Below are 21,958 nucleotides of genomic sequence, written 5' to 3'. Positions count from 1 at the left end.
TTTTCCATTGAAGGAGTGCCCACAAGGCAGTGAGGCCTAAGGTTTTAAGGTCCCCTATATTCACCTTACTCTGAAAGTTGCAACATTGTGGTGTATTATAGAACTTATCCTATCACAACTAGCCCCACCATGTTGCCACCAGGCCCTCCAGCTGAATGCAGTTTATGGTCATAAAACAAGAAAAAGATCCTCCAGAAGGGCAACTTTCTCTACCTTTAAATAATATTGCCTTTCCAAGGTGGAAATTCATCATTATATTAGTCTTCAACTCAAAAAGGTAAGTAGCTTGAAAATTTTACACGAGTTGTTTTAATTTTGTTAAAGTTCTAGAAATAAAACTTTGCCTTGAAGTACTAAGTGTGTTATAGTAAGCTTAGTTAAAACTAACTGCAACCTGCCTTGTGGGAAAGCAAAATTTAACAATCCTAACACTTTCCTTTATAGACAGACTGCCAAAGGCATCCATCACTGAATTGCGTCTGGATCTGAAATCACTTTGCAATATTAATAAATGCTCTTATAAAAATCAAGTGGAAAACATAGCATGTATTAAGCAAGGGCAAACATGAAATCTATATTGCTTCTTTTTGGTAATATACATATTAGAAGAGAGAGACAAATACATATTAGAAGAGAGAGAGTAAGGGGGTCTATCTGGTTTTGCTATAGTAGGATATCTAGCTAAGGTAACTAAAGAGCTAAACTGTAGTTAGTCAACTAAACAAGGTAAAGCCAATGGAAAGATATAGGAAAGATCCAGCAAACTGCAACAAAGTGTTTTTGCATATTCCAGATGAAGTTAAGAACAGGAATTTAGGCTCCGTGATAGTCGCAGCACTAAAACAATCTTTGACCCTTCATAATTCAATGCATGCAGAGCATCAAAAGCAGAGTCATTTTCCCTGTAGCTGAACAGGAGCTTTAAAAGGCATTCAAAATGTCACAGTGCCAATGGCACTTAAAGTAGATAACCAAATTTAATCTACAATATTTTTCGCTTATTCATCTGCTAAATGTATAATAATTTTAAACTGCCTTTCAGATACATCTCTTTCAATTTGTCTTCATGTGTAAATAAATACTTAGGTACTTACTCTTATTTCTGTTTACTGCTTATTAAAGATGCTATTTGACTGCTCTGGACACTTGCATCCTACATTTATTACACTCACCAACATGGAAACAAATGGAAGTTGTTGCTTCTGCTTTGCCCTGGGCACCCAACTGCATCCCTATGGTGCTGGAAGCAGTACTAGCTTTCCTCTTCACTTCAGTGACCTGTCAATGTCCTGGCTGACCTGAAGGAATTGTCTATAGAAAGCAAAGGTAGCCTAGAGCAGGCTTCACCACTTGAAAGCAACACAGATCCCAACTGTGGTAATGCCTTAGATGTAGAAACCTGCTAACAAGGTCTCCACTCTGATTTTAATCCTTTTGAACATCAGATGATTATTCTGTTTAGGCTTAATCACCAAATTACAGCTGTGTTTTACAAGGCATTCTACCATGAGTAATAGAAAGGTCTTGACCTAAAATGTTAAAACTGTTTTCTGTAGTCTACTTCTGGACAATATAGATACCCCAAGTACCTGGGATTTAGGCAGATATCTATACAGCAGGAAAGTATTTCATCTAAGGAGGACTGCAAATAGAAGATTCAATATGCTGAGGCTGAAAAACTGACTTAAATTATGGAAAAGACCAAATGTTACAATTGTCAAAGGCCCAAAAATTAATCTATCGATTTATAAATGGACTATCATACATATGCTGTCAGCACCTAGTCAATACAAAACCACATAAAATATATACTTTAATCCTGAATTGATGACAAATATACTGCTGCTCTAAGAGACTTGTGACTGTTTGGGGGTCTGATAACTCAGGAGTACCAGGCTTAAAAAAGACAAGTTTATAAATCTCTAGAAAAATCAGCTTCAAGTTATGTATTTCCAGCTACCAAACAAACATATGCTAGAAAGGCCACACAATATGTCCTGAGTTTTACAGATCTGGGGAGAGATCTTATACCATTGCAGTTGATGGCAGAACTCCCATGATTTCAATGGGACTAGAATTGTACCTTGTGTTTACACTCTGCTTTCTACTTTTCCTTGAATTCCATCTATGATCTTTTTATGCATTCTTCACTGTTGTCTTTGTTAGCAGGCATTACTTCCAGAATTGTTAGAAGTAAAAACAAATGCTGTTTTAGCCACACTAACCAGCTGGAGAACCTTAGGGTACCTGTAGATATGCAGGGAGGCTGCTCCGCTGCACTGTAATTACAGCATGTTGGAGCCTCAGTTAATCAAGTCTGCTGGAGCGTGCTAATTAGCATGCCTTCAGCAGACTCTGCATCTCATGCATCAGCGTCCCTGAGCTTCAAAATGGTGGCAGGGGCACTTTAACAAAAGCTTGTTAAAGCGCTCTGCTGTCATTTAGAAGTGCGGAGACTCTGATACACGAGACATTGCGGGCGTTTTAATTACAGAGGCTCTCAGAGCTGCTCTAAATAAAGCACTCCCCCACCCATCCACCCCCAGAGCATGTGTAAAAGCCCCCTTAGCTTTCAAATGATTTAAAAACTAATCTTTGATTTTAGTGGGTTTTGAGGAATTGGTTCTTAAAATCAGAGTTGCAGTTGAACTGATGAGGCAGTAATGAAACATTCTACAACCAGAATTAGCCACCAAAATAATTTAATTTGAAGGATAGATATGGCTTAAAGGTAACTCCAGTCTCTTCATTTTTCATGGACAGCCGAAGGCAGGCCAGGGGGGTACCTGAGAAACTAATTGGTTAAGGTTTCATAGGCAGCAACCTACTTCGTCAAATGCTATTGTTCCTAAATGCTAATTTAGCAAACTTAAATAGTTCCACAGTACTTAGAATTCATATTTTAAACTTGTGAATAGCTTCCGACACCAGAAAAGTAGCCTGTCCTTCTAAAATACAGTTCCTTTTCCTAGATTATCTACACTGTGTTTTGATATATTGGAACATATCCAAATAAATCTATTTTATCAAATAATACAGACTGATCTGCAAAACTTTGTCCTTACATCTTTACTTCTCCATACAAATATTACAAACAGTCTAAGATACCTAGCCTCTTTTGCTAATGTTTCTCAGGGGCACATTCTAGCCCCAGATGCACTCTCTGCTATTTCTTTAAGAATGCAACCTGGTATTTATGTTTTTAATAAATGCAGTTTGCCACTATTAACTTTCATCTTTTAAAAATATTCAGCACAAATAATTTACAACTTTTCAGCAGTGAATCTCTTACCCTAATCTCTAAGCTCATTGTGACAGCCTAGAGATGAGCAGTGTCACAAAAGCTTTGAAAGGGACTCTATCAGATAACAAGGTCCAACACCAAAAATTTTCAGCAGCACATCTGCTTCTTAACAAACCAGCCCAATAATCTTCTCCTTAAAAGGCGAGTTTCATGCATTATAGGACAGGTGAGTATTGCAGACCTGTTAAACCACCATTTAGAACTAGGCTGGCTCTGAGGAGCTCTAGACTGAACAAATGACCTTGTTTAAGTGGGAAAAAGAAAAAAAAAAACCTTTATACTTCATATACTTTACAAAACAAGTAAGATTCAGCCAAAATGTAGAAAAGCACTTAACTACTTTCTGTAAGTAACCATTGAAACATTTGTCAGTACAACCAAAGGGGTATCAAGATAGTACAGATTCAAGCTAGGGCTCAGTTACCTCAAATATTAAAACTCTCTCTAAGGAAAGAGAAACATGGGAGTCCAAGAGTGGTTAACATCATCTCATCTTCAGACAACATTCCATTTACTTTATCATTTTTCAGGAGTTGTTTTGGGAGTCAGTCTTAATACTACCATTTTGATCACAGGGTGAACATAAACTTCAGTTAGTCCTCAGCACATCGATGTAATGTTTTATAAAAGTCAACATCCCCCTGAAACGTGATGGATTCTCTATCATTCAAATTCTTAATTGAGACCTGCCTGGTTCCTTCTAGCTCACTTCCAGATATGCTCGGTAGACTGCTTGGATGGATAAGAAACTGAGAGTCTGAAAGTTAAAGCTCCCAGAAGCCTAAGAGCCCAGGCTGCTAAGATCTAGTGTCTGGCAAGGAGGGAAAAGGAGTTCACCAAACCAACTGCCCTGGAGCGGGATCCATTTCCTTTCATATAATACCTCGAAACTCGTTATTCTTGAACAAAACCAAGATTTGAAAGTCTTGAGATCCTCCATAATAGAATAACCTTTCTTTCTTCAACCAGTTGCACGTAGCATCTTTCTGAACAAACATGGTTTGACGGTATACAGGTTTGACACAGGACCTTAGGAGGAGAGGTTCTATGGTCTGTGTTTACGCAGGAGGTCAAATCGGCTCAGGGATGACTATCCTGTGGCACAGGCAGCCGCTGTGTGGCACATGGCAGATCAAGGATGGGACAAGCAGCACAGTGGCAGACAGAGCAGGAAGTAAAAAACACCAGCAGATTAGCAAGGGAGAACAGAGCAGGAAGCAGAAAGCAGGACAGGTGATTGAGCAGGGAGCATAGCGTAGGGAGCAGAGAGCAGAGCAGCAGATCAGGCAGAGGAAGGGAATCAGAGTGGCACTCAAAAAGGGGGGTGCAGCTAATTTGTGGCACACTTGCCAAAAAGGTGGGACCCTGCTGCATTAGATGATTGTAATGGTCCTTTATTACATAAATTCAACTCCTTAAAACATCAGTTGTCAGCTTTTCAGAGTTGCAGGCAAGGGGGGCGGGAACCAGCTGCTGGAAGTGCTTGGTGGCCTTTTCCCCCAGCAGTACAGAGCCCCCTGGCAGGTGTTCTTGGCTGTGGGCTAGGAGCTGGCCAGGGCTCAGGCAGCTGGCCTAGGCACTAGAGGACCTCTGGAGGTCCCTGCCAGCCCTGCTTCTCTGTGATTCCCCCCTGCTTCCCCACCCTTTGCCTCAAGCCCAAGGCCGGGGTCTGGCTATGCCCCTACTCTCACTGCTTGACCCTTTGGTGCCAGCTGGGGGCTGGTCACGTTCTGCCCCCTTCTCCCCCCAAAAGCCTGACAAGGACTGCTTCCCCTCTCCCCCTCCAGGCACACTCTGGCTGAGGTCCCTGCAGGCCAGAGTAGGGGTTTAAACGCCTCCCCAGTCATATTGAGGCCTGATGGGGCCTGGCCACATCTCATCAACTCAGCTTTCCTCCAGCCTTTTGGCCACTGCCAAAGGGAAGGGAGGGCTCAATCTAGCACCCCCTGGCTTCTAGCCTGGGCCACTGCAGGCATGCATTTCTGGAATCAAAAGAGAATGTCTGTTCATTTGCCTGCTGGTTCAATCTATGCAGGTTAGCTAACCTGAAAAGACTGAATCAATTCAGGCTCGGGTTTTTTAAATGTGTACTTAGCCTTAAAGGCTGACATCCAATGAACAGAATTTTATAGATACTTCTGTATCTCAAAGGCATACTCTGCTGAATTTCTCAGGCCTGTTGAGAACAACAAAGGTGCTAGAAATTCTCAAAAAAAAAAAAAAAAAAAAAAAGTATGCAAGAGTCTTTCGTAATAGAATGTGCTAGGCAACCTAAATACACATTTCTACACATTCCTTCCTATACGTTTCTTTGCCACAATCCTAAATTAATTTTACTTTGTCTTCATTCATCCTGGTGTTTTTAACCTTGCATTCCAAAGGGTCTCATGCTAGCAGCAGCAGCCAGTCTTCCATAAAGGAGACATTTGTTCCCTTATCAGCCCTTATCTAAACTTGGTGAAATAGTTTTTATTTTGTATGACCTTACTAGCATATAAAGTAACTGAAAAACAGCAACCAATATTTTAATGAAAGCAAAAATTAAAATAAGAAACAAACAAGCCACCTCTTCCGTGCTACCACAAGACTCCAAATATTTGTACTAAGATATAAAAGTTTTATTCTAGCATTTCATATCAAATTAAAACTGTAAACTTTAACCAACCTGCTAAAAAGTTGTATTTTTTCCAGTTGGTTTCAACCGAATGTATTTCAGCACAAGATCCCAAACTTTAATTTCCTCTTCTTTTTGCTATTGTTATACAGTGTTTCTAAATATTTACCCTTCCCAGATTACTAAAATGGAATGAGACATGGTTCCTTTGTAGTGCAGATGATTTGCACAGACCTAAAGTAAGAGAGAAATTCTCACGCTTTCAAGGAAAAGAACTGGATTTAGAAGATACTTTCCTAATGACAGTGTAAACTAATCTTTAACAAATTTAAACTGAAATATAGTGGCACTGTATACTCCTTCCTCATATAAAGTGATCTCATGAATTTAAAAGACAGTAATGAAAAGACTACAAAGAAATGTACATTTTTGCATTTTACGAACATTTTTAACTAGTAAATGTAAATTTTAAATAGTAATGGGTAAATGTACTAAAGCTTTATGTTGCCAGGTATTTTATAATTTCCGTCACATTCAGTAATTAACTTTCACACACAGGACCAAGGAAATCAGGGCTTTGTTAATCTTCCTTAGGGCTAGTTTAGTTCTTTTAGTTGTGTGCACTTAAGTTTTCCACTTTTGCATGCCTTTTATGCACACCTGACAAATATTACAGTGTGGTTGTTGTTGTAAGTAATGTTACAGGAATTGACAGCCCTGAATATCTAGTTTGTGTTAATTCAAAAATCAGTTATACTGTGGGATTTTGAGTTTGTTTCCATAACTAGTGAATCATAAGATTCTTGGTAGACACAGCCAGTAAGACTAATCAGTATACCCGATTATGGTGGCAAACATTGTTATTACTGACAAATGTGAAATCAAAAGAGTAATCCACAGGAAAGAAGATTAACTTTCCTTTTTTTTCTTTTTTAAAATTAACCCAGTTGCATGTTAAACTACAATAAACCTAGTTAAGATACAGACATAAAAAGCTATTAAAAATAACTAGAAATAAAATCACTTTTTTGTATCTTCTTGTAAAGAGAGGCTGAATTAATTTTTCCTTATTAATCCAAAACTATTACTGAAAAGACTTGCTCCCTCTTTTCAGAACAGCACTGGTACATGGGAGAAAAAGTTCTCCATATACATCACAGTGAACAAGAAAGAATATAAAAGGAGCAATTAAAAACAGGCTAACATCACAGATTATGTCAATCTAGCCAAAAAAAGTAAGTAATCATCACTATATTAGGCTTTTATAAGCAAGTTACCAAGCTATTCTGTACTTACAGCAAACCTATCTAGCAAATCTACCACTGAGCAGCTCCTTCAACAAAGAGAGTGTTTCTTTGCTAACATGACATATGCACTGCAAATTAATGGGGGCAGAAAATTGTTGTGGGGGGAGATTACCTTGGATCAGTTAGCTGCCCCACATTTTACAGGAAACTGTTCAAATGTGTACAGTAACTGATACAGTAGAGCAGTAACTTATAGCAGTAAATTTTTGTTATTCATGAGTGCATTCCCATTGGGAGTGTTCTAATTTTTACTTTAAGACAGAGAAAAAGGTGCTAAATTTTGCTTTTCAGACCAGCACAAAGTGTAAAGTAAGCCATATTTTTTTTAAAAACCAGAAGAGAAAAGTGTCATAGGTGTAGCTCTACCAAAACAATATCATACATCCATGCTTTTCTACTAACAGCTACCTCTCCTCACCTTCCAAATATGGTGCTGTTTCCCTCTCTCTTTAACTCTGCTTCTTTCTTTCCCTATCCCTGATCATTTTATCTCATTACTTTCCCCAATACATTTGATCACACCTGATTTCATGAATCAAGCTTGTAGTTCCAACCAGTCCCTTCAGGCTGTGATCAGGCTTTCACAAACCAGCAATTCCTTGCAGTTTCTAGATGAAAGAAACGGAAGGAATCCCTTCTAGCCAGTTTTAATGTACATTCAATCTATCAAAGCAAACACTGGTGATCATTTAAGAATCTCTGAATCAGGCTACAGCTTTAACAAATCTCTAAGAAGTTTCTGGATACATGCAGATTCCCCTCACTGTAATGCCACTCCATTAACCACTTTCACCTTTTAATCACAACAGTAAGCTTCACTGAACTTGCATCTCCAACAGCACTAAAATATGTCAGCCACCATAAAGCTCATTTGAGAGGTGTGTGTCAAGTCATCCATGTTTAACCTAATTGCCTCCAAGCAAAGTAAATTGGCAAGGCAAAGGGAAGAGAGAAATCAGGGATTGTGCTGACGTCATAAGGGACAAATGGTAACATTCAATGGGGGCATTAAATGGATTTCCACTTTTCGTTAAAAGTGTAACTGTAAACACGCACACATTTTAGTAGCAGGTTTCCAAATTATCTCCCCCTTGATGGCAAGCTAGAATATAAATTATTACAATTCCCATCGATTTCAGACCAGACCAATTAATTAGTTAAAACTGTCAAAACAACTAAGTTGATGAATGACCATCATTCATTCATTATCAAAACTGCTGCCATAGTTTAAACTCCTGACATATATTGTTTAATCCTTTAGCATAAAAACATAACAACAGTAAGTAGAGGGGCATGAAATTTTAGTTACTGGGGCACTGCAATCTTTAATGGTTAAAACACATGGCCATGGGACACATTTGCAAGTCTTGCTCTTTGTTCTTTCACCACCAGTTGTACTAAAATAACCAACTTGTTCCATTTAAGTTATTATGACTTTGTCTCCGATGCAGAAAACTAACAGTTTTTAGGGGGGGGAAAAATCCTATGTGAAAACTTGAAGTGTTTTAAGGTGCCTGTATGTGCGCAGGGAGGCTATTCCAATGTGCTGTAAATAATTGAGTCTGCTGAATTCAGTCTGCTGGAGTGGCTAATTAGCATGCTCCAACCAGCCTCCACATCTCGTGTATCAGCATCCCCATGCTTCAACATGGTGGCAAGGGTGCTTTAAATAAAGCTTGTTTGACAAGCTTTACTTAAAGCACCCCCTCTGCCATTCTGAAGCATGAAAATGCTTATCCATGAGATGCTAGTAGTGCTTTAATTACAGAGGCTCTCAGAGCCACTCTAATTAAGGCACCCCCCACCACCGCTGGATGACATGTAAAAATGCCCTTAGTAATTAGCTTTGGGTTCCGTGTTCTCAGTGGAGCACTATGTCACCAAGTCCTTTCCCTAGTTGTCAGTCCTGTGGCTAGCACTCTCTTAACATTGAGACTAAGGGCAGAAATTATACATAAACCCAGTATAAGTGATCAGAAAGCAGTTCAAATCTTGTAACACAACAGAAAATCAGTGTACATAAACCACATTCAAAATAGATAAAGCCAATCTAAGATAAACAGGGATGGATGTTGCATCAGACTTATTGATTCAAGTTAAATCTGTTTATTGAACTTGTGTCCTAGATCCCCTCCAGATTCAAGTTAACTCTTGAGCTAAATACAGACGGTCAAAAAGCCCAGGGCTTTTTGCAGGTTAGTCTAAAATGCATAGATTGAAGTGATAAGCAAGTGAACAGACATATACTATTGATTCTGGAAATGCAGCCACATGCCTGCAGTGGCCCAGGCCAGAAGCTAGGAGGCACTAGCACGTCTCTCTGCTCTGTTGTAGTAGATGTTTGGGACATGGCTAACCCACCCAACTCTGCAAAAGGAGCAGGGGGGGCGGGGTTTGCAGGAGAGGTGCACAGCATCCTGGGATGCTGAGGGATTGTGAGTTGACTTGAATTTGAAGGGGACCTGGCACAGAGTTCAATAAACTTATTTAACCTAAATCAGCTATGTCTGATGTTACATCCATCCAGATTTATCTTAAACCAGTTTCAGCCATTTTGAAAGCAGTTTATGGGCACTGAACTTTTGTTGTGTTCCAGATTTGGACCCATTTCTGATCACTTAAGCCAGTGTGCATGTCATTTCTGCCACAGTCCCCCAGCATCCCAGGATGCTTTGAACCTCTCCTGCAAGCCCCACCCTCAGAGTTGGCTGGCTAGCATTGGCCCGAGCTGCCTAATCCAACTCAGCAGGGAGGCATGCTCTAGCACCCCACGATTTCTAGCCTGAGCCACTGCAGACATGTGGCTGCATTTCCAGAATCAAAAGTGAACGTCTGTTCACTTGCTTATTGGTTCAATCTATGCAGCTTAGACTAACCTGAAAAGATATGCTCAACTTTTTTGTGGAAAACTCTTTTTGTCACTCCTCTTCTATGTTCAGGAGGAGCTAAGCTAGGGTATTCACTCACTGCCCCTGAATGAACAAAGGCATAAGATGCCTTGCTTTAGCTTCCACTTACCATCAGATGTGAATGGACACATGAAACAGCTTCCCCCTAGTTGCCTCCCTTCCTCCCCCGCCATTCTAGCTTTGTCTAATTTGTTTGTCCCTATTCTTAGTGAGAACTTCCAGCGATAACAGGCAGTCTCCTGATGCCAACTTATAGTTGAGCTCACTGATTCTGTATTACTCCCTACTGCTATACATGTCCACCTATATCAGAGGTTGGCATCCTTTAGCTGCCACTGGCTGCTGCTTGCAGCCTAGCCTCTGCTACAGGTTCCATGCCCCCTGTCAACTGGCAAGAGCTTCAGACAGAACATGGAATAAGGCAAGCAATAAGACCTTGGGGGCATCTTCTCTGTCATCCCAGCTACAGCAGGCTGCTGACTCCCTGAGCTGCCATGTGTCAGATGTAGTCTCCTCATAGGTCAGATCTGGCATGCAGGCCATTGGTTACCAACCTCTAACCTAGATAAACTTTAAAAAAAAAAGTCAGACTGTAAATACTACAGAATTTACAGTGACTGACAGCCTACAAATACTTTAGCTAGATAAGAAATTATCAACACACTGGGACTTGGGTTTATCTCCGTTTCAAACCAAATGTGCTTTCAGCTGTTTAGGAACTTCAATTAAGCTTCCGTACAGCCTGGAAAATCTATGGAAAACTGGAAACGTCAGAGAAGTAATGTTTCACAGCACTGCTTCAAGCATTATGGCCAACACCAAACTCTCAGTTGTCACTGAGAAATAAAACAGAAGTATTTATAAGCATTCTGTTGAAACAGCAACATTTATAGATATGTCACACAAATAAAAGTATATGGTCTTTGAACAATGGCAAAAAGAATCATATGCAATAACTGATCTGTATCTCCACAAGCATTTTTCTTCAGATTTCCCAACAGTGATATGCACTAGTCCAGACTTGCTGCCAGTTTATCATCACTGTGTTATCTAACTTTGCTGAGAGCATGTCTAATAGGCATGATCTTTAAAACTCCACAAGTCAATCAATCTGTCCAATGATTCCACTCTTGCTTTCACTACTGCTGCAACAGATGTAGTAAAGAGGTGGAAAATTTGAAGAAAAAATTACTACTGCAGACAAGGCATTAAAGAACACCTTTAACTTTATCTGTTTTTACCCACACATTTAAAAAAAAGAGAGCAAATGCCCATATGTTATAGGCTACAAAGAGATGTTCTAGTTGTTCTGGGACAAAGCGCAATTGTTCAGATATGCATGTTTCTTGTCCTGGGAAAAATTCTAAAAAGGTTCATGGGATAAGAAGTACTAGCAATTTATCCTGGGACATCTCAAAGTATGTCTGAACAGTTAACCCACAACTGCATCATTAAATCAATGGCAGAAAAAATTGGCAATGCATTCAACTGCTCACTGAAGCCTAAGTAGAAGGGCAAAGAGTTTACACACCAATCCTAGATATTTCTGTTTCAGGATAACCACAAGAACAACTTGTCCAGGAACAAATATAATGTCTGTACCGGACTCTAGTTCCATATTCTAACCCAGGGGTATTCAGCCTTTTTGGATCAGCATACCCCTGGTGACCGGATATGAAGCTGTGTACCCCCAGTGGCCGGATGCAGAGTGGGGGGGTGGCCGGACACAGAGTGTCAGCAAGTCCTACGTGTGGGCTTCCCCTGCCCTCTGCATCTGCGTGGCGCCTGAACAGCAGCGCAGGATGGTGCATGGCAGTGCTCTGTTCCTACCCACCCACACGTACCCCTCCCCGGGCCTTCTCGCGTACCCCCGGTTGACAACCCTTGTCCTAACTCTTTAGGGCTTCACTTTTGCTTTTCAGTCAGTAAGCAGTAAAACAAAGCTTGACCATTAACTTTATCCACTTTAGGAACCAAATCTATGCTCCTTGCTTATTAAAACTACTTGTAAAAAGCAAGTATCCATGTTTGGAAGAAGATGTATTGAATGACTTCTAAATAATTATTTTAAACATTCTTCTAGTTGGAAAGAAGTGGTATTTTAGCTTTCCAGGTTAAACAGTGGTTTAGCCGCTAATGAGATTTTACAATAGAGACTGGTCAAAGGGGAAGATATCCCCAAATACTATTGTGGTAAAATTGTATTATCTATTTGCTTGATGTAGCTGCTAACACATCAAACTGTTGTGGTTTGGGGCAGAACTCCAAAACTAGTAATTAAAATAAACAAAGAAGAAAACATATAAAAATAAACGTCATTATATTTGAGATGCAGGAACCAAACACTCAAGTGTAACTGAAGTTCTTGTGAACAAGTCTTCTTATAAACCTTAGCTCTCATTTAAAGAGATGCATTCACAATGCTGAAAGATGAGCTCTCTCCTAGACAAAGGTAATCCAACTGATGGCCCACAGGGACACATGTGGCCCTAAAAGGGTTAGCAGGCTGCCAATGAGTTCCCACCTGGTCTTCACTCCTCTCCCCTCCCCCCTACCAAGTTGTTCCTGCCCCAGTGGCTGTAGTGCCAAAGCTGCAGGCACAGCAAAGAAGGGAGCCAGGCTGCTGCACTATAGGTTGGTGATGTATGTGGCCTGGGGGCAGGGGCAGTGCTGCACAAGGTGGGGGGGATGAGGGGGGAAGGAGAGGGGCATGGAGGGAACGAAGGGGAAGCCAAAAATAAGTTTAAAACCTCTGCAGCAGCCTGACCTAGCATTTTGCAGCTTGTCTTCATCAGCATAAAAAGGGCTATGAAAGACTTGATCAAAAGCCATTTCGTGACTATTACTGATTTCTACCTGTCGCTAATGCCTAGAAAAGCTGACATTAGTACTAAAACTGCCTAGTAAAAATCCTAACACAAGAAAACCCCAAGTGGGAGAGATACATTCATGACAAAAACATCATGGTTACTCACTTCCCAGACAGCTTTGCAAAGGAGTCTTATCTCACCAAGAAATATCCCCTTACCCTTTCTTTTTTTTGACTTCTCGGGTGGCACGATTCATGAGAAACAACTCACTGTGTGCATAATGAATTATATACTGGAAGTTACATTTCATGTGTTACATTTGATGTACTTTAGGCAAGTGAAAACTTCATTATGGCATACCAAACAGGTTTCCAGGAACAGAGGCACTGAATTAGGGTCTAAAGAAGGATTGTCAGCTTTAACTGCATCAGAAAGAAAAACAGAAACACATTTCCTGGTTGTTTTTTTTAATTACACTTCAAGAGCTATTGTTACTAATGGCTGCTCCAAGCTGTAAAAACTGCAACCTGGGATGGCAAAGGTCAAAGAAACCCTACTGATTTTTCCCAGATTACTCAAAGAATTAATAAGATCATTTGGGAGCCAGCCTCTAAGGTTATCAGAAATTTCTAGTCATATGCATGTAATATACTTTGCAGCATTTCTGTTTACAACATCTTAATGATCTGCAGCAGTGAAGCGGAAATCCTTTTGCCTAGTAAGAGGTGATGCTGGAAGGTAATTCGAATAAATACGTATTTCACATTTCCAGGGGCAAAAACAAAAAAGATAATGAAGCAGATAAGACTTTAGAAACATGTTCGCTGAATTAAAAATTTTACAGTTCTAAAGTATTTCCATTTGTTAGCCAAAAATAAAATGTATATGCTAAATACACAATAAACCAAATTATTACATACATACACATTAGGACAATCACTGTTTTGAAATGTCAAGAACATCATTTTCAGCAAATATTTAAGATATTTGAAGCATAGACAAATCAAACTGAATGAACAGTCTCCGTATTTTCAATTCTACTTCATACTTCTGTGTTGATCCTGGAAGAGCTGCCAAATTCAGGGGGTGGAAGGGGCAAAAGAAACCAAACCCATTTACATTGCTAAACAATGATTTCTGTTAATTAAGGAGTTATACTTAAGACTGCCTAAGGTTATGTCTTCCCTAAATAGACAATATAGGCCTTTACACAGTTTTACTTCAGCTCTCATTATCAACTACACACAAAAGCATTTGCCATGGTTTGTGTGTGTTTTGAACCCTAGCCTGCTTACCCAATATGGGCAAATGTACTGTGTTCACTCTACCATACAGCTGGACTGGCAGAGTTTCCCTTGTCTGTAAGGCATTGGAGGGGTAAGGTAAGCCCTTTACAGATCCACGAAAGTGCAGAACTTCTGGAACCACAGTTTTTTATCCCAGGGCTACCTGATGACATCCCATTGCTCTGTGATTATGCATCTTCTCCAGAACTGGATCATCAATGGGATTCCACAGCTATTTATAAAACAACAGATGTCTCCACTTCACCACCAAGCCTGTATGATCTCTTTCACCAAGACAAACTGCTTTCTTCTGAGAACAAGCTGCTGCTGAAAAGTGGTCCACTGTATTTCAGGCCATCTATCTCCCTACAGTTGTGGAAATGGATGTTCCATGAATAGTCTCAATAGTTGGAATGGGTCATAGATCCATGACTCAACACCAAATGAAAGAGGGGCCACAAATAGCAGCAAGAAGCATGAAAAGCCAGAACTGTTGGTTTACTGCTGTGGTCTCCAACCTTTTTAAGCAGATCACCTTTGGCGTTTAAAAGCAACCCAAGATCTGCTGTGTGCTGTTGCCACCCCTTCCCCACCCAGCAGGTAAGTCAGTGGGGAGGGAAGGGGGGAGAGACATCGAGGCACAGGGAGAAAAATTATTTGGGGGCACGCCTCCCCAGCAGGTAAGTCCCACCTGGCCAAGGCCCCACTCAACTTACCCCTGCTCCTGCAGCACTGTCCCTCACTGTGGGGGGCTCGATCTAGCCCCCATCCCTTCCCTCCCCCATGGACTGACCTGCTGGCCTGAGCTGCGCACATGCATACATGCGGGCACTTAGCCCCCCACCCCAGCCTCGGATCAACTCCAAGATCTACTGGCACCGCCACATACCATTCTGCACTGCCATGCAGGCACCACCCACCCAGCCAGATGCAGGGGGCAGGAAAAGTTCATATGCAGCAGCTGCCGCCACTCCACATTCAGCCGCACACCCCTGCACTTCAGGTCCAGCCACGAGGGGTACACCGATCCAAAAAAGTTGAAAACCCCTGGCTTAGCAGAATTGGGCTGAGCATAGGCATTCAAAAATCCTGAGCCTGAACTGATTCAATCTTTGCAGGTTAGTCTAAGCTACGTAGATTGAATGAAGAAGCAAATGAACAGATATCTACTTTTGATTCCAGAAATGCAGCTACATGGCTGCAGTGGCTAAGGCTAGAAGCTGGGGGGCGCTACAGCAAGTCCTCCCTTCCCTTCTGCAGTGGCCAGAAGGCTGGAGGGAAGCTGAGCTGAGGTGGGAGGGCTTGGCCAGGCCCCGGCAGGTGCTGAGTATCATTGGGCAGGGATTTAAACTCCCAACTATGGTATGCCTGGAAGGAGAAGTGGGGAGCAGCAGGCTTTTTTGGTGGGAGGAAGGGGTGTGGAGCATTGCCAGACCCTGCCCCTGGCTGGCACCAAAGGGTTGAGGAGCGAGAGCCTGACCCCAGGCCCAGGCCTGATGTGAAGTGGGGCAAGGAGGGGGGAAAATCACAGAGAAGCATGGCTGGCAGGAACCTCCACTCCCTGCCTGAGCCCTGACCATACTTTCCTATATAAGCACAATCTAAAGAGTGGAGAGTTTTCTTGCAGCACCTACAACTGAGAATACCCACAAGAAGGGCTCTCAACTGCTGGGGAAAAAAGCCACCAAGGGCTTCCTGTGACTGGTGCCCTCCCCCCCACCCCACAGCAGGTCCCAGCACTGTGCTCGTCCAGCCTGAGTCCCACATAGAGCCCCACCCACAGCTCCACAGAGCAGGAGGAGGAGAGCGGGAGCCCTGCCTGCTGGGGCTGTGGGAGCTGTGCACCTGGATTAATCCTGGTGCCTTATGCCCAGGCTGGACCGGGTTGTCATGGAGCCACTGCAGGGGGCAGGGCTCTCCCCTTCCTCCTCCTCCCCAACCACAGGGCTGGGGGGGGAAGGAGGGGGGCTCTGTGTGGCACTGCCTCAGGGTTCAGGACCGCAGAGGCACAATGCTGGGTCCCACTGTGGGGCAGAGGGGAAAGACTGGTTACAGGACGCTCTCAGTGGCTTTTCTCCCCAGCAGTACAGAGCCCCCCTGTGGGTGTTCTCGGTTGTGGGCTCTGTGAGCAAGCCCTCTGATCTTTAGACTGTGCTTGTATGGGAGGGTCTGGCCAGGGATCATGCAGGGGCTGGACTACACACTAGGAGGACCTCAGAGGTCCCTGCCAGCCCCATTTCTCTGTGATTCCTCCCCCCTTCATCTCAGGCCTGGGTCTGAGCCATAGCCAGGGTCTGGCTATGCCCCCACTCCCCCCACTCTATGCTTGAGCCTGGGGGTGAGGGGTCGGAGGGAGAGCCAGGCAAACCCCAGCTGGGATCCCGCACTGGTGGGAGATGGGAAAGAGGGAGGATTAAACCCTAACTTTCCCCTCAGGCTGCCAGCGTCTGGCCGCACTCCCCACTCCTGCTGAAGGGGGTACTCCAGAGCAGTGTTACTCACCCTCACCCCCTTCTCAACCAGCTGGAGCAGTGATAATGCTCCGGCTAGGGGGGAGAGGGGTGGAGCAGACAGCAGAGCCCAGGGCTGCAGACCATCCTGGGACACAGGGGGAATGTGATTTAACTTCAACCAGGAAGGGGTCTGGGACAGAAGTTCTGTAAACCAGTTTGACCTAAATCAGTTAAGTCTGCAGTTTTGGCCATTTTGAAAGTGATTTATGTGAGCTGAATTTCTGTTCTGTTACAGGTTTAAACTGCTTTCTGATCACTTAAACCAGTTTGTATGGAATTTCTGTCCCTAGCCTAGAAGACTGCACCCAAGTTTTTCTACCTCAGAGTCCCATATCATGAAAATTCTGTAGTGATGACCGCTAAAACCAAGACTATAATGTCCAGGTAATCTAGATGGTTAGTTTAGCTTCAGTGCAAGCATCTTCACCCTACCTACCTTTGTAGCTGTGTCCCTACTGTGTCTGTGCTTGCTGAATGTTTCTGAGGCATGTTCCACAGTTCTTTTTTCTGAGACACACACATTATTTTCCAGTCAATAGTGTTTTTAATGCAAGGGAATCTGTCTGCCATTGCAAAGTGTCAGGTTTCAACCTGGTTAAAGTGGAGCCTGAGTTTTACCTCAACTCCCAACTGAGTAAGATGAGGATGGTAGGAGAGCGTTAAAGCTAACATCTGGCTATAAGCCAAGGTTAACTGTGCAGCATGGACCGATCTGAGCGAACTAGAGCCATTCATCCTTCCACCTGAAGAATGGTGGATGTTCTCCTGCAGAATACTAAAGAAAGGGATGTGCATGGTAGATTATATCAGGTTTGGAGACAATAACATCTGGGAAATAAAAAGATTGAAAAAGGTAACTACCATGGACTCTCTTAATAAAGTGACACAGTAACTAACTACACATGCTATAAAAGCTCAGGAGAGGTTCAACAGTGGACCCACTCACTTTAAATATAGTCTCATTTGAAGAGACAGCTACTTATACAAGAACCAAAACTTTTCTTAAGCAATTACTTTTGGTTTAGTAATTAAGAAAAATTAACTAAGTGGAAAAGAAAGGAATTAACTGCATCAATCAGGCCACATATGTAATTAAATCTCGTCACATATCTAACCTTGGTCATTAAATCAATGCTATTTTGGTACAAAGAAAAGTTTATACCTGAGCTGCCTCTGTGCCATCATCCATCTAATTCAACAGCTCTTCCTTCCTTTCTGGTGGATACGTTACCAATGAGATTAAATATACAATTCATATATTATCTAGAAGTTGTCACTTAAGATGTAGGTTTTTATAAATCTTTACTAAATAGAATATTAAAATCACTGTATTTGGGATTTTTTCTTAATTTCAGATGAACATCTACTTGGATTTATTCATTGCTCTGAAGTAACTGCAACAAGAACACTGGAGCAAGTCTAGGCCCTGAGAACCAGAAAATGAAAGTGGCTGCTTTGCTTACTTCTTCTGTTCTGCTTTGCTTGGACTTTGAAAAGGAAAAGTAGAAATTGGCAAGCAAAAGAGAAGTTATCAAGAATATTTACAATGCTGCTGGCACAGGTAAGGATTTTTTTTTTATGTGGATTTTTAGCCTTAAAATTCTTTTTACCAGAACACATGGGTTAAAAACTGGTAAGATATCAGAAAACTAATTTAAATTATTCACTGCCAGCTGAAGAGTCCAGAAAATAACTGGAGTTTAGCAAAGGCTATGAAGCATTCCTCTCCAATCCACAAGTTTATGTCCAGCAGAGGTTAGCAAGGACCAAAACTGATTAACCAATATTTTGGTAGCATATGCAAAATGGCAAAGTGAGTCTCTGATTTCCTTTCACAATTGTCAGACCCCACAAGGAGTCAAGTAATTCTTGAGCCATATTAAGCTTCTCTCTCAATGAAGATAAAATACAAATCTCACCACTAATACAGATACTAACCTCCCTGAAGGTAATAAGATTTCTAGAGCAAACCCATCCCTCCTAAGCAAAAAACTCTCTTCTTAAAAGAAAGTCTGAAAAATTAAATAAGCCCTACATGTTCTGATGGTCCTGCAACGTACTCTGAAGTCTTAAATGAGGCACTTATAAACTGTAGTTGGAAGTGGAATAAGTTAATTTTAGTGCCAAGGACACTGTTCTGAACTTATTTTGCATTAAGCATCTATGTACAGTTTTGCAGACTGTCAACTGTTGTCCTGATCACCTTCCACATGAAAATAAAATTCTCCAGCCATCCCCAAAATGTAACCAAACTTCTTATCTGAAGCAATAGAAAGTCAGGTAAGTATTTATAGCAATATGGACTTAGTGGCAGATCTGTATACTTTAAAACTGATTTATGTCAGAACAGCACACATTCTTCGCTTAGGGTGATAAATAATTTAGCAGTAAACATTTTTGCCTGTTAGCCAAAACCACATCTTTTTGTAGAGAACATTTTTACCGTGCTCTTTCTGGACAACAGATTTAGAAATAAAGTTCTGCATTACAAGTGTGTCAGAAAATCCTATTGTTATATGGTGTCTGAAATGATAGGATTTGGATTTCTTTGGATTTCAAAGGTTCAGAAGAAAATTAGAAGCAGTAGCAGTACCTGGATTAATAAGGACAGACAAAAGCACAGCCGGCAACTATTAGCTTCATCTGGGCCGAAAAAGAATCTCAGCATAGAAATTTCTAGCTGGAGCTTTTATTTGTTGGGAATTTCAATGAGACAATTAAATACAGGCCCCACTACAAAGTAGAACATATCTGTATTAATCATTATATTCTGAAGGAAAAAAGATTCAAATATTCCCTGATAAGGCTGTTTTTAAATTTAAGTCTCTCAGCCAAGGCACTTACACCCCGGCTTAAAATGAAAATTGAAAGACTTGGATACTACATGGGCAAAGCAAGAAATTATATTTTGGCTAGATAAGTAGCAACTGCCCTTTTTACTGGCCACAGTATGCTTCAAATCTCTGGAGTCAGAAAACAGTTCAAGTACTACCACTATCTTGGAGTATCTGGGCATATAATCAGAGAGCAGATCTTCCCTTTAAATCAGGGGTGCTCAACCTCTGCCCATGGAGTTATGATATCCTGCCCACGGAACCCCACAGGTTGGGAAATTTGGCAGCAGAGAAGCACTGACAATTCGTACTGCCACGCACCTCTGCTGCAAAATTCCCAAACCAAGCCCTATGCAGTGGGTCAGAGCTGGGCCACGCCCCACGTGGGGCCAGGCCAAGCTCCCTTCCCTTCCACCGCAGGGCCGTGGCAGTACACTCCCTCCCCTTCCCCAGCAATGCAACTGCTCCCTCTGTGAGGCCGCATGCGGTCCCAGTGCACCAGCCCCAGCTACCAGACTGGGACCACCAGGTGGATCTGGTCCACAGCTGGACTGGGCGCTGCCCATTAAACCCACCAGGTAAAAAGGCTGAGCTCCACTGGTTTACATGCCCTTGTGAAACACAACCCTAGCTGGAACCCTTCATACTTGCCTGTAGCTTCAATATGCAGCCTCCCAGAACCCCCCCCCCACAGATGTGAGAGCCTTTTTGCTTTATATTTTTAATTCCTCAGGAGCATGCAGCAGACACATACACATCAGGGTTGCTAACTGTCAGTAAAAAAAAAATCAGTCTGAAAACGGGTGCCAGTGAAGTCCATAAAAAAGCATTAGCCAGCAGTAAAAACACTAAGCGGCTGGAAACTGACTGAAGTTCTAACAGACGGATCACAGCAGTGCCACCTGGTGTCCAAGGAGAAGCACAACACTGCAGGGATTGCTCTCTTAGCAATGTGCTGCTGCTGCTTTCCAGGCTGCCTGTAACTGCCTGTAATATTACTGCATTGCAGATATGCTTCTTTAGGCATCTGTGCCAGAACAAGGGAGCAGAGCCTGCAGGTATAAGGCTGGGCGGTAGTGGGGCAGCATGATGCAGGGTGCAGTTGGAGGCATCAGGGTGTGGGGTGAGCAGGGGACCCCTGGCAGGGGGTGGGGGAAGCACAGTATAAAAACATCACTGCAGTGAAGCAGGACGACTGACCCACAAAGTTGTTTTTTTACTGCAACCTTTTTACAGACCAAACTTCTTTATCAAGGTTGATTTTAAACTGCTAAATTTGAACCCAGCACTCTAACTGAGGCCTGGCAGCAGGACAGTGCCTTGCACAAGAGTTCCATTATGTACACTACTGTCAGTAAAAAGCTTGCAGATTGTCAGTTAAAAATTATTTCTTGAGTTGGCAACCTATGCACATGCATGCACATGCTTTGCGCAGTTTCTAAACATATTATCGGTCTTTACTTCACAGCAAAAAAAAAGACCCAGATCTAAGAGAGAAAAATAAACTGACAGCATTTTTTGTCTTAGTTTCCTCATCATTCAGGAGCATTTTTGGTCTAGGGTCAAGTCCTTTGGGGTAGACTACAATCTTTCTGTGAAGCTCAAGATTCCTAAACTTTAAAATCTTTCTAGCCCAGCTTGCCTTTCTAATTGGTCCTACAGGCTCTCTCTGCTGTAAAAGCCTGTCCATTATTTCCTTTCTGCATAAGACTTCCTGTTTCTTGCCCCAAGCCTCCTGTATTACTTTTCATACATCCCCTTACCATCTAACTGACTTCATTCTGTTTGCTCATTTTTCACTCTTCAAACTCTAGCTCCCTGCAAACAAACAAGATGAACCTTTTTTTTCTGGGTAGGAACCACATTTGTTCCACCTGCTCCCACTTCAATACTGAGCTGTTTTGACTTCAGTAAACCACCATTTAGATTTATCAAATGACTGTTTATCCTGGTATGGGAATTATACATTAGAAGCCTCATCAGCAAGGTGGGATAAGCATTCACAAGGACACTCCAAACGTACAACTCTCACAACTATTTCATAACTCCATAATATCATCGACCAGAATTCATAAGTCATACATGGTTCCCCAACATTCAAAACAGTAAAAAGCACCTTTATATCAGCAATATTGTGCTAAATGTTCCTGAGGGGTAGGTAAGACATTCAGTTGATTTTCTGATATAAAAATCCTGTATTTTGGCTAAAAATAATAAGCACAAAAGAAAATTTGTTTTTTCAACCAAGTAAAAAGTCTTCTTTAAACTTGTTATTCTAGTTTTAACCTAGACAGGTTACAAGGGTGGGTGGATGAGAATAGGATGGGTTTCAACACAGACAAGTGCCTCGGGAGGAACAACCGGCACCATACCTACAGGTT

The 21,958-nt window shown here is 42.0% G+C and overlaps 1 protein-coding gene across 1 annotated transcript in view; it reads right to left on the bottom strand.

The window, feature by feature from the left end:
• Nucleotides 1-21,958, bottom strand: part of DISP1 (dispatched RND transporter family member 1) — a 148,467-nt gene that overhangs the window by 95,714 nt on the left and 30,795 nt on the right. The gene's annotated exons all lie outside the window — the stretch shown is intronic.

This window comes from Crocodylus porosus, unplaced genomic scaffold (genome assembly GCF_001723895.1).
Source record: "Crocodylus porosus isolate Cpor-Errol unplaced genomic scaffold, CroPor_comp1, whole genome shotgun sequence".
NCBI lineage: Eukaryota > Metazoa > Chordata > Crocodylia > Crocodylidae > Crocodylus > Crocodylus porosus.
This window is presented reverse-complemented; position numbering and strand designations above follow the sequence as displayed.